The following is a 12,786-nucleotide window of genomic DNA, read 5'->3' on the forward strand; positions in this document are numbered from 1 at the left end:
TCTAAGTGGAAGGCCACCTACTCTCAGATCAAACAGTGGGTAAAAGTCAGGATTTCCCAGTTTAGAACCATAATTTTGGTATTTTAGAAGCTCAGTGGGGCCTTGGGCACATCACACAGTTTCTCATTCCTTAAGTTAAGTATGGAGATTACTTACTACCTAGGTCTGCTCTAGAAACACAGAATCATAGAATGGCTTGGGTTGGAAGGGACCTTAAAGATCACCCAGTTCCAACCCCCCTGCCATGGGCAGGGATGCTACCCACTAGAGCAGGTTGGCCAAGTCCCCGTCCAACCTGGCCTTGAACACCTCCAGGGATGGGGCATCCACAGCTTCTCTGGGCAGCCTGTGCCAGGGCCTCACTGCCCTTACAGTGAAGAATTTCTTCCAAATGTCTAATCTAAATCTATCTTCTTTTAGTTTAAAATCATTCACCCGTGTCCTATCATTATCCACCTTTGTAAAGAGTCGTTCTCCATCCTTTTTGTAAGACCCCTTTAAGTACTGAAAGGCCACAATGAAGTCTCCCCAGAGCCTTCTCTTCTCCAGGCTGAACAGGCCCAGCTCTCAGCCTTTCTTCATAGGAGAGGTGCTCCAGCCCTCTGATCATCTTTGTGGCCCTCCTCTGGACCACTCTAACAGCCCCACATCCTTCTTGTGCTGGGGACCCCAGACCTGGATGCAGCATTCCAGGTGGGGCCTCACAAGGGCAGAGCAGAAGGGCACAATCCCCTCCCTCCACCTGCTGCCCACTCCTCTGTTGATGCAGCCCAGGATGTAGTTCACTTTCTGGGCTGCAAGCAGACACTGCTGGCTCATGTAGAGCCTTTCATCCACCAGAACCCCCAAGTCTCTCTCTGCAAGGCTGCTCTCAGTGAGTTCTTCTCCCAGTCTGTGCTCATGTCTGGGATTGCCCCAACCCAGGTGCAGCACCCTGCACTTAGGCTTGTTGAACCTCGTGCAGTTCACATGGGCCCACTTCTCCAGCCTGTCCAGGTCCCTTTGGATGGCTTCCCTTCTTTCTTTGGTATCAACTGTACCACTCAGCTTGGTGCCATCTGCAAACCTGCTGGGGGTGCATTCAAATCCATTCATCTATGTCATAGATGAAAATATTGAAAAGCACCAGTCCCAAGACAGACCCCTGAGGGACGCCGCTCATTGCCAGCCTCCACCCAGCCATAGAGCCATTGACCACTACTCTCTGGGTGTGGCCATCCAGCCAATTCCTTCCTTATCCACTGGATGTTCAACCCTTCAAATCCATATCTTTCCAATTTAGAGATTAGGATGTTGTGTGGGACTGTGTCAAAAGCCTTTCAGAAGTCCCAGTAGATGATATTGGTCATCCTTCGCTTGACAACTGATGCAGTCACTCCATCATAGAAGGCCACCAGACTGGTCAGGCAGGATTTGCCCTTGATGAAGCCGTGCTGGCTGTCTCAGATCACATCCTTGTCTTTCATGTGCCTCGCATCACCTCCAGGGGGGTCCATTCCATGATGTTGCCAGGCACAGAGGTGAGGCTCAGCAGTCTGTAGTTCCCCAGATCCTCCTTTCTACCCTTTTTAAAAATGGGAGTGATATTTCCCTTTTTCCAGTCACAAGGGACTTCACCTGACTAACATGAAACGTGATAGTTAATGTTCCTACAAGTGCTCAGTAAATCATGCTGTGCTCCGGGTATGTTTGGATATAACCCATAACTTCATTTCATATAGATCACAGCCATATCGGTTGCATTTCCTTGGAAATTATTGTGGGAGAACAAGAGGTTAACGTGTAACCAACCAGCTAAAAACCTGTTTGGTCCTCAGGAAGAAAAAGGTTTCTCACTGCTTCTTTGCTGTCTGATCTGAGAGTGGGGCAGCACTTTGTGAACATCCACGAGATGAGCTTCTTCACCCCAGCAGCAGTGCTGCTACTTAACCAGGGGAAAATTGAGGTTTGAAGAAACTTAACACCAACAGTTTAGACTCAAGAATACAAGTCTGAAGATACTGGTTTTCTGAGATTGGGTCAGGGTCGCCTGGGAAAGATGTGACATGTCCAGGTTTGTAGCCTACTGCTGTAGTCTCTGAATAACCAGCTCACCCCTGCAATGACTGCCTAATGCTCCTCTAAATGGAGCTGTGGTGCAGCATTATAAACTGCCTGCACCTAGACCTGGACCCGGACCTGGAGAGATCTATATCAACCAGAACACAGCCAGTGACCCTAGGAGGAATATTCAGCCTAGATTAACAAAAAATTTAGTGCTGTATTTTTGAGGAGATATTATTTAGTACTGAATGACCTTTTCCATCACTTTCTTTCCATGACTTGTAAGTGGTAATGAATCCAGGTTTGTCTAAGGTCACAGTGCTGTGGTGCAGCTGATGATAACCTTCCAGTTAAGCCATATAATGGAGAGCCTATTACTGTGAAATCTCTCAAATGGCAGCCCTCTCTCTTGTACATGCAGGGACCCCTGTGTAGTCTGGTCTGTAAGAGGCTGATGCGCAGTGGCTAAAAGAGGAGCAGGCTGTCTATGTATAATGGCAGAAGGATGAGATGCCTTACCTTAGGAGAGCAGGAGCTTGGAGAATAGTGCAAAATTGTATTAAGAAGTGAGAAGTCCTTTTGCTTTGGCTAAGATGTTGGGCACTGATCTTCAAGCTGGTCTTTGCTAGAATCTGTTCTGGAGAGTGAAGTGCCTTTTCTTTCATCCAAAAAAAAAAATCATATTCCTTGATTTTCACCGATTATAAGGCCAAAGGGGACCACTTTGAAAATCTAGTCTGACCTTCTGGTTAACGCGTCCTACAGGGCTTCCCTGAATTAATTCTGCTGTGAATTAAAGAAAAAAGAAAAAAAAAAAAAAAGAAAGAAACAGGTTTCTCCTGCCAGTCCACCAGTCCATCAGATTCCTAACCAACTTGTATTTCAAAACTTTTTATCATACTACTTCTACTGTAGTTACTATTTCTTTTCCAGTTTCTTTCTAGATCAGGTCTGGGTTGGAGAACAGTGCAGTGTGTGTTTTTTCCATTCCTGTCAAAGGCTTTGCATGGGTCTGTATGGAAGTTCTCATTGAAGAAACACTGGGGGATTGAGAAAGGATGGGAAGAATATAGTTTGCATTGCTGTTGTGTAGCTGAGAGAGTGTAAGGGAGCAAAACCACTGCACAACAGCCTGGGAGCTAAGGCCTGTGAGAAGGAAGAGAGAAGGTGTGCTCTGAGGGAGGTGAGCTGAATTTCCATCCCAAAACCTGAAGGTAATGAAGGAAGCATATTCATATATACATACATATATATATATATATAATATATATACATATTGCTATATGTAACTTCTCATCTTCAAAACTGGTAAGTTTTGAAGCTGGCCAACAGATGAGATGGGCCAGGAAAAAGATACTTTGTGGTGCAGTACCTGTTGGGCTTCAAACTAGAAAACCCAAAGCTCATTGACCTCAGAACCTGTCTGCAGCTTCTGCCATGTCACTGTATAGGATGAATGAGCCAACAGCAGCTAGACTGTGCAAAATCAGAGGTCTTCCTCCCATTTCTGCTGTTTTCCATCCCTTCTTCTCAGGGGAACATGACTCAGCAGCCATTCAGGGGCAGGGCAGCACTCCAGCCTCAAGCATGAGGTCAAGACGCCTGGCTTGGCTTGGCTGCTGAGAGCAGGGGATTTCTCTTAACAAGAAGCAGCAAGGATCAGACTGTACAAAAGTCAGTGTAGTCCCGGTGCTGTGTGAGATAGCTGTCTATGGTAAGTATGTCAACATCTGTATGTTGTTTGCAACATTAACATACTTAGCTGCTATAGATAGGATTGTATTTTCCCACTGATATGTGCTTTCAGCAGGAAAGGGGAGTGCAAACCAAAATTTTCACAAATTCGAGGAGGCTGGAGCTCCTGTTCTGTTGTATCAGCTGTAATGAACTTTGTTCCTCTTATGCTTCAACGTATTGTAAGGATCCAGCCTTTCTCCTTACCACATTCAGCTGCCAAAACTCTCCTGTCACCATTCTGGTGCCAAGCCTCTCTCTCGCCTGCCCACGTATCTACCTGATCCAGCCCTCTTTCAGTGATGATGATCCATGTCTTCATTCAGCGATCCACTGTGGTCAGTGAGCTACCTAGCTGTCAAGTCTATCCAGATGAGACACCAGAGACTGAGTCCAATGTTAATTTCTGGTGTTCTATTAAAAAATCTTACTGTTCAGGAAGTAAGAGTTTTTCTGCAGTTAACAGCATGTAAAGTTGGTGCAAAAAATGCTGGCTTCAAAGGAAGACCTGATTTCTAAATCAAAAATTGGTTGTTTTTCCTGACTCCACTTCCAATGTATTTGTTTACTGCAAATCCGTGAAGTGATGGAAGGTCATGTTAGAAAGGCCAGAGATTATTTATGTTAGGATGTGCATATTTTTTTTTCTTTCTGTTAAATTTTAGATGTCTTTTTAAAGAACAAGAATATTAAAAAACAAACAAAACAAAAAAATCCAAACAAAAACACATACAGGCTCATGGCTACCCCACTTTGCTGCAGCAGATAACAGAGCACTTGCAAATGGCACTGACACCTTGGGGCAGATGGCTGGGGGTTAGCAGTATTGTGACAGAGCACGTCTAACCTCTTAAATAACTGAGCTTTTCAGTCTCCACCACTGCTAATTCCCATGTAGCACAACTAAATAAATAATGCATGCTGCATTCATCTGAACTAACAAACAGGCAAGTGTTACCCAGTCATACAGACCTGCCCATTAATGGTGCTCTGCAGTGTCCTCTCCGCTTGAGTAGACGAGATGTTAGGGCATCTGTCCTGCTATTTGATGGGGGACTCTGTAGGAGGTGAAGCTTTTCAGCTTTTCTGCATTTCGTAGACGCTTGCTGGTAATGCTGGGTCTCACATCCCTAATCCATAATGATATGGCTGGGAGTTGTTGATTTACATGAATCATTTGCATTCTGGCTTTGGCTACTACCAATTCATGTTGTAAAAGGTTTGCAATTGCTTTATCCAATGATGAACAGCAGTAAGGAGACATTTCCAGTGTCTGTTTGTAGGATTTAGCAACAACATTCGTTCAAAAGTAATGTATGCAAAGGCGTTTCCAAATTCATCAGAGGAAACATCCTGGGAGAAATTGGATGTTTTCTGAGCTAACCTCGTGGAGTGCTTCCAGGGTAATCCATATAGCAGGAAATTTTAACAAAGAGATTTCTCATTGGAAAATTCTGATTTGCAATAATCAAAACCATGTGTAGCACCGTGCCAGTTTCAGCAAAGCTGAAGGGTAATGGGAAAGGCATCTCCCATTCAGGGTGGGAGTTACCTAAGGGAATACTCCAGGGTAGCCTGCTGTCTGGAATGCCAAACACCCACTATCGAATCTTTCCCTTGAAGTGGAAAACAGAGATCCTTGAAGCTTAGAAATTTCTTCTTACCCAGGAGGATGCCCTGACAGTGTATTGGCTGTTCCAGGATGCATCTCATACAAAAAACTTCTGAAAGGTTTCAGTTGCATCACGATGAGGAGCGGGCAGCTTCTAAGTTGTGCAGAAGTCATTCCCTCCTCTAACAGCACACACATGAGACCATCCTCTACTGTTAAACAGAAGTGTAAAAAAAACTGCTTGCACCCTAGCCCGTGCAGTTTGAAGCAGGTAGCATGTCTTCAGAGTCACTAGAGGCAGCCCACGAGTCCCTTAGATGTCCCTACATGAGCTGCAGCCCGTGCTGTGCCCGCGCTCTGCCCCTCTGTGGTGGTTTTACTCAGGTGGGCGGCCGAGCTCCACCACAACCGCTCTCTCACTCCCCTTCCTCAAAGAGGAACAGGGAGAAAATATGATGAAAAGGGCTCAAGGGTTGAGATAAGGACAAGGAGATCGCACAGTAGTTATCGTGACGGGCAAAACAGACTCAGCATATAGGGAGATAGTAAGATTTATTACCTATTACTAACAAGCTAGAGAAGCGAGAAACAAAGGAAAGAAACCAAAAGCACCTTCCCCCCCATCCACCCTCTTCCACCTCCTCCCCCTGAGCGGCGCAGGGGAACGGGGGAATGGGGGTTGTGGTCAGTCTGCAGCGCTTCTTCTCTGCCGCTCCTTCTTGGTCACTCTCATCCCCTGTGCTGTGGGGTCCCTCCCACGGGATGCAGTCCTTGCTGAACTGATCCAGCGTGGGCTGCCCACAGGCAGCAGCTCTTCAAGAAGTGCTCCAGATATGGGTCCGTACCACGGGGTCCATCCCTCAGGAGCAAACTTCTCCAACCCGGATCCCCCACGGGCAGCAGCTCCTGCCAGGTCACCTGCTCCTGCGTGGGCTCCTCTCCACGGGCTGCAGGTCCGGCCCGGAATCTGCTCCGGCAGGGGTCTTCCGCAGGCCGCAGTCTCTGTCAGTGCAGGTCCACCTGCTCCACCGGGGGCTCCTCCACGGGCTGCAGCGTGGAACCCAGCTCCACCGTGGTACTCCATGGGCTGCAGGGGGACAGCCTGCTTCACCATGGTCCTCACCCCAGGGCACAGGGGACTTCTGCTCCTCCGGCGCCTGGAGCACCTCTCCCCCTCCTTCTTCACTAACCTTGGCACCTGAAAGGCTGTTCCTCATTCCTCTCACTCTCCCAGCTGCTATGTGTGGTGCAGCGTTTTTTTTCCCTGTCTTAAATCTGCTCTCACAGAGGCGCAAAACAACATCAGTTATTTGCTCAGCTCTGGTCAGCAGTGGGGCCCTTACCAAACATGGGGCAGCTTCTAGATCCTTCTCACAGAAGCCACCCCTATGGCCCCCTGCTACTGAAACTTTGCCACATAAACCCACTATACCAACGCCGCTGGCAGGGCTCCTGCAGCCGGCAGCAGTCCTGCCTGTCGCTCACGGCTAACTCGGGAAAGGAGGAGAAATTTCCTTGCATGCACTTCCCTGCTGTGCAGCTTGGCAGCATCAGGTCTGAAGGCTATTGTTGTGCTTGCCCCTTACAGAGGTAATAAATAGGCCAAATAAATAAATGAAAAAGGCCAAAGGCAGTGTATCAATGACTGCTCTTTAATCGTATTTGGATCCTATTCCCTCCTGCCTTGTAAGGTACAGGAAGCCCTCTAGTACCAGTTCTCATTAATAAATGAATAAGTCCTTATTAAAGACCAAGCATTCCCATGCACTTTCCCAAATTTAATATCTGTCCTTCCTTGCCTCTGTAAGAATTCAAAGTATTTCTAGGGGTATTATTGTGTTGTATTGCACTGCCTATTTCTGTATGGGGATAATAATGAAAGCTTGCTATAATCCATATTGTGTCTGTCTAAAATCTCATTACTGTCTCCTTCTGAAGGAAAAAAAATATAATGTGAGTACTTTCTTCACCGAAAATTAATTTCCTTGATCACTGGGAGAGAGTAACGTTACCTGTAATTATATGACTAAAAGCTACAGCCTTTAGCCATTTTGGGGAGCTTTTCTGTATCAAAACATAGACGGCAATGTAGACCGTGTTAGATTAACATTAAAGAGAAATGTACTTTATCCTTTCGTGGCTGATGAGTGTACTTACAAGGTCACATCCACATTATTAGCATGTTTTGCTGCGTTTTTCAGTAATTTATTCAGTCACTACTACTCTAACTTGTTTAAGTAGTATTTTTGGTTTCAGTTGGTGCTTTTCCATTTACATTAATATCTGTTATATTCCAAATAAAAATAATATAATGTATTTGCTGACATAATAGATGCACTAAGGGTGGCTCTAGGGAACTCAGAAGTGACTGTTACCCATTGGTACATGAGGAACTATGGGTTGGGTATTTTTTGAAATTTTCCATTTTGTTCTTTTGTTATTACTGCACTAGCTCGATAAATAGATCAGATGAAAGGCTGCTGTAGAAGATGTACAGGAGCCTAACAATCCTTTGCATTTCAGATCATCCTGTTTGGCTGAATACAGATATCAGAAGTTTAATTGGAATACTCTCCCATTTCCCACACGATTTGAAAATGTGATGGATTTGATGTTCCTATAAATGTTGACTTGATTATGTGGCCCACATATTAAGCTAACCTTGATGCCACTCAAGTGAGAACTATAGCACATCACTGTCCATCCTATGAATGGAGGTCCTGAGGTTCTTCTTTCAATGCAGTTCATAAATTTAGCGGACTAGTGACCAACCTGTTGGATTGTACCCTAGACCTGGCAAGGTTTGGCATGAGGCAATGTTACAAAGCCCAGCCTGGGTGATTCATTTCTGTTGTTTCAGTAACATCAGCAGGGTGCTGGGTACTGTACGAGCAGTACCTACCCCACATAGTTTACTTTCTTAAATCATCAGGCAACAGGTAGAGGAGGCGGATAGAATATATTTTCAAAGGTGGCTTTAAAAAAAAAAACTTCAATAGTTTCTTTATTTCAGCATCATTTCTTGACTATGGTTCTTGTATATATCAGTGTAGAAATGAGTCTTAGGGTGTTATTAAAGAGGAAATCATCCCTTACAGAGCCTGCAGATAATCTGCTACATAGCCAAAGGATGCTGCCTCAATCACAAACATTGTACTTAGGATTATTTTTAACTTTCCTTAAAAACTTATTGCAGCAGACCTCTAAGCCACTTGTATTGTCTTAGAAAGGGCTAGGCATGACAGCAATAATCATGTTGTAAAAACGAATCACAGAAGTTTACTTTTGCAAGTCGCTTTGCTAGGGCTTGTCCAGGCCCAACAATCTGTCCATGGGCCTTCGTGTGCAGGATGGGACTCAGGCCTCAGGGCTGGCTTGGGAAATTTGTGATTTCCTCATTGTCTTGTTCTTATTCTACATTCATCAAGAGAAATAGTGACTGCAGTGAGAAGTGATGGGATCTGAATTCATATGTGTATAGGGAACCCTAAATCCAGCTCTTCTGGTGACTGTAACCATTGTGAGCCTTTGCTTCTTGAGGGAACTGTCCCATTTAAGGGGAGACCTCGCTGACTGCAAAACTGGTAACGCCAGACTGAGCTCAGCTTTCCAGTGTTCTGCATTCTGTCTTGGCCACAGTCTATTGCAAAACTTTTACAACTTTTACAAGCGTTGAAATCTTTGACCAGTTTTGGATCTGGCTGTCTTTCTGGATCTGGCTCTCTGCTGTTTGCCTGTGTGGCATCTGCTACAATGGACTGCTGAGAGCACATAGGCGAAGGATGCTTGTCCTGGCTTTGCTGATGAGCTGTTGCTGACTGTTGATAAGGAACACTGCCTCCCCAAGCCTTCCCTTTTCTCTTGCCCTTTTCTATCTTCTCCAGGCCTTGTGTCCGTTGGCTTCTTTTTCTTTAAGCAACGTCTCAGTTTATGAGACCGAAGTCTGAACGGGGACTTCTGAATGTCATGTATGTGACCATAAAAAGCCAAAATGCACCAGTTTATTATTGTGTACATTTCTGTTGCAAATGCTGCAACTTTGCACTTCCCTGCTCATAACTGTTCTTTCCTCCTTTTAATTATTTCTATCTTTTTATATCAAAACAATTTGAATCTATTTCTGTTGCAAGATGTGTAGTGTAATGATAGGCATTTGTGGATGTCTTTGTTGAGCTGCAAAAAGTGTTTTAAAAGCCTTGTAGCTTTATTTTTCTCTTGGAATGTCATGCTACTTACAAACTAACATCTTCATCAAGGCTCACTTATGAAAGGACAAAGCAACTTCCTGTGCTCATTGACAGTCCTTGGAGCTTATTTCACTCCCTGTTTTTTTTTTTTTTTTTGGAGACTATATTTGAAGTAGGTAAGATCACTGATACCATGGTGAGATGTGAGAAGCTCCAGATAAATTAGATGGCTGAAATAACAGTGATTGCTTTTAGCTTGATTTCTCTTTTTCTCTGTTTGCAGGCAGATGGGAGAAAAGGTCTGCATTGCAGTCATTTACATGATTGCCTGCTTTATCCCTTGACCTGAGAACCCGAGTAGTGGTAGGTAGCATGAGCTCGAGTCAGGAAATGAGAGGCCAAAGTGAACAAGAGGTATCATTGTTTAACCCTTCCCTACTGCTTTTACTGAATACAGCTAATTTCTGTCACTTCCATACAGAGTCATTTTAAAGTTGAATAGTGATTAAAGGGGACATTTTAGTATATCCAGCTCTCTTTGTGTGAAAAATCTGCATTTAACATTTGATTTTATTACCAATTCAAATGTAACTGATGAGTTTTCTGTATATTGTGTTGGCTGATAGACTGTCAGTCTTTGTGGCAAATAAACATTTCTGCAAACAGTAAAGAGCTCAGAAGGTGCATGCGGTATATGTTTATTACTCATCTGAATTCATCTTTTCTACCTGTAAGTGGTGGTGAGTGGGAGTCTTAGAATTGAAAGCAAAAGTATTTAGCAAGATAAATTTGAGGTGACAGCAAAATTCTGGATTAAAAAAAAAAGGATTCAGAAGCAGAAAAATTCAGTGAAGAACACTTGGAACAGGCTCTTTGGGAACAAAGAGGTTGGAAGTCAGTTGGAAAGGAAAATCTCTACCCCCTAGAAATGTAGGTGACAAAGTTGCCTGTACAAACAGGTATGTTTGATTTCATGCCTAACGCATGTCCAGGGCAAGGAATCGGGAAGCAGACTTGGTGACATCAGCCATAGCATAGCCAAACTGCTGTTCAAAGTGTTGGTGACTGCAGTGATCAAGTCAGTGAAGCAAGGAGCCCGTCAGAAGCCCGTCAGAAGGGAGTGCAGTGAGCCCACTGGAGGACAGCCACACAACCCTACAGGCAATGGGAGAAGCGTGCTGATAAACATGCATTTGGGTGTGTCCCAGATTGACTCTAATGAATGCTAGATCTGAGTGTAGGAGGAAAGGAGATTAGCTCTTCAACTACAGACAAGTAATACAGTGGTAGTTGTCTTTCTGTGATGGTCTTACCCAGCTGGGCAGCTGAACTCCACCACAACTGCTCTCTCATCCTCCCTCCTCAAAGGGAAAGGGGGAGAAAATATGATGGAAAAGGCTCAGGGACTGAGATAAAGACAGGGAGATCACCCACCAATTATCATCATGGGCAAAACAGACTCAGCATAGGGAGGTTAATATAATTTATTGCCTTTCACTAGCAGACTAGAGCAGTGAAAAACTAAAAGCAAACTAAAAGCACCTTCCCCCTATCTACTCTCTTCTACCTCCTCCCCCTGAGTGGCGCAGGGGAATGCAGAATGGGGGCTGCGGTCAGTCCCTAACACTTTGTCAAAAGGTTTTTGAGCCACTGAGCTAGTGGTAGTGTGATTTGCTGACCACCTTAAAATAAGTTATCTAATAAAGGAAGCCACAGTCTAATTACTTGCTGCTTTGAGATATCTGGTTTCATCAAATGTTAGAAGGGAAAAGACCATTCTAATACTTTATTACAACCTTTAAAATAGCAACCATAATTTCTGCTGCTAGGACCAAATAACTTTATGTTGCTGGGGTGAGAAAACTTAATTGTATGCAATTCATGACATAGGTAGTTTTCTACAAAAAGTGTATACGCAGACAGGCATGAATATTTTAAGAATAACTAGAATTATCTGTAAGACATTAAACATATCAATGAGTGTTTTAGATAATGAATTTCTGTTATTTTAAATCTGAACATAATTCTAAGCGGCACAATTGATTGAAAGTGTATATAATGCCTCCAGGATTTACCACCTCTGGATGCATTCGCACTCTGCTGTTTGAGTAAAATGTTTGGATGAAGAAATTATTCCTCTCCTGTGTTCTTCTGCTCAGCAGAATGGTCCATGAAGACATCATGCAGTTTGCCACATTGCTAATTCCCTTTATACAGTTGTCAAATGCAATTTATTTCTAGAGATTTTGAAACACCTCGCAAACTGAATGTCAACAAGGATTGGTCTCCAATAAAATTCTATTAATTACCCTGAAATTAAATATTTTATAGACAAAAGAGCAGGGTATTTAAAAAAAAAATGTTTAAAGTAAAACTAGCAGTTGTGCAGGTTGGGAGGGCTGTTCAGCTTCTTCTGGTGACATAGCAGATCTCAACCTGGACCAGCAGAACCTGTGCAAAGAGTCAAGTGAGGATGACCAGGCTTGGCCACCATGGTGAGGAGGCAGCTCCAAGGTCAGGCAGGGAAGTCCATGAGTGAGGGTCAGCGTGGCACATGGCCAGGTGCTCCCCTCCCTGCAGCATTGCCCTGGAAGGACCAAGAGGAGAGGCCTGGGATTTAGTCACCCTGCTTTCCTCTTCCAAACTCCCACTGGTCCCTCCATGTGCCCCCATCACAGCAGGGCAGCTCTCTGTGTGCCTGGCCCTGGAGGCTGCTGCTCGGGTGATATTCACAGGTGTTCCCCATCCCTGGGGGAGGCTGTGGCCAGGTGCACCACCCTGAGTTCTACAGGGAACAAAACAGAAATTGGTTACTTGTGACTGCTGCTGCTTTTTGCTGAAAAGACTTGTATAACCTTCAAACTCTTGCTGGTGTTTTGGGGAAAATGTAATTGTTTCCCAAGTGCTCTGTGTACTGGCTGTTACTCACACCAAAAGAACTTTTAGTTGCTTTATCTCTGGAGCACGTTTGCTGAAATTCATCAGAGCTGATGCCTATCTCAAGGTACACGCTGGTCAGGCAGATGAAACTGTTCAGTTTGTGGATACATATTTCACAGTGGATTTGATCATTATTGTGAATACAGTTTCTGTCATTTTAGTGAAAAGGTCTAGCTGTCTGAGTAGGCAGAAACTAGGAATGCTAACCTAGAATTGTACACTTAGAAAATAACCCTGACTGTCATTGCTGAGAACTTACCTTTAGGGATG

General features: G+C 44.3%; 1 protein-coding gene across 11 annotated transcripts in view; it reads left to right on the top strand.

Moving 5' to 3' along the window:
- The window catches only part of LHFPL3 (LHFPL tetraspan subfamily member 3), a 258,805-nt gene that overhangs the window by 25,428 nt on the left and 220,591 nt on the right, over positions 1 to 12,786 (top strand). The window lies entirely within an intron of this gene.

Source organism: Anser brachyrhynchus (genome assembly GCF_964034855.1).
Source record: "Anser brachyrhynchus genome assembly, chromosome: 1".
In the NCBI taxonomy this organism is placed as follows: Eukaryota; Metazoa; Chordata; class Aves; order Anseriformes; family Anatidae; genus Anser; species Anser brachyrhynchus.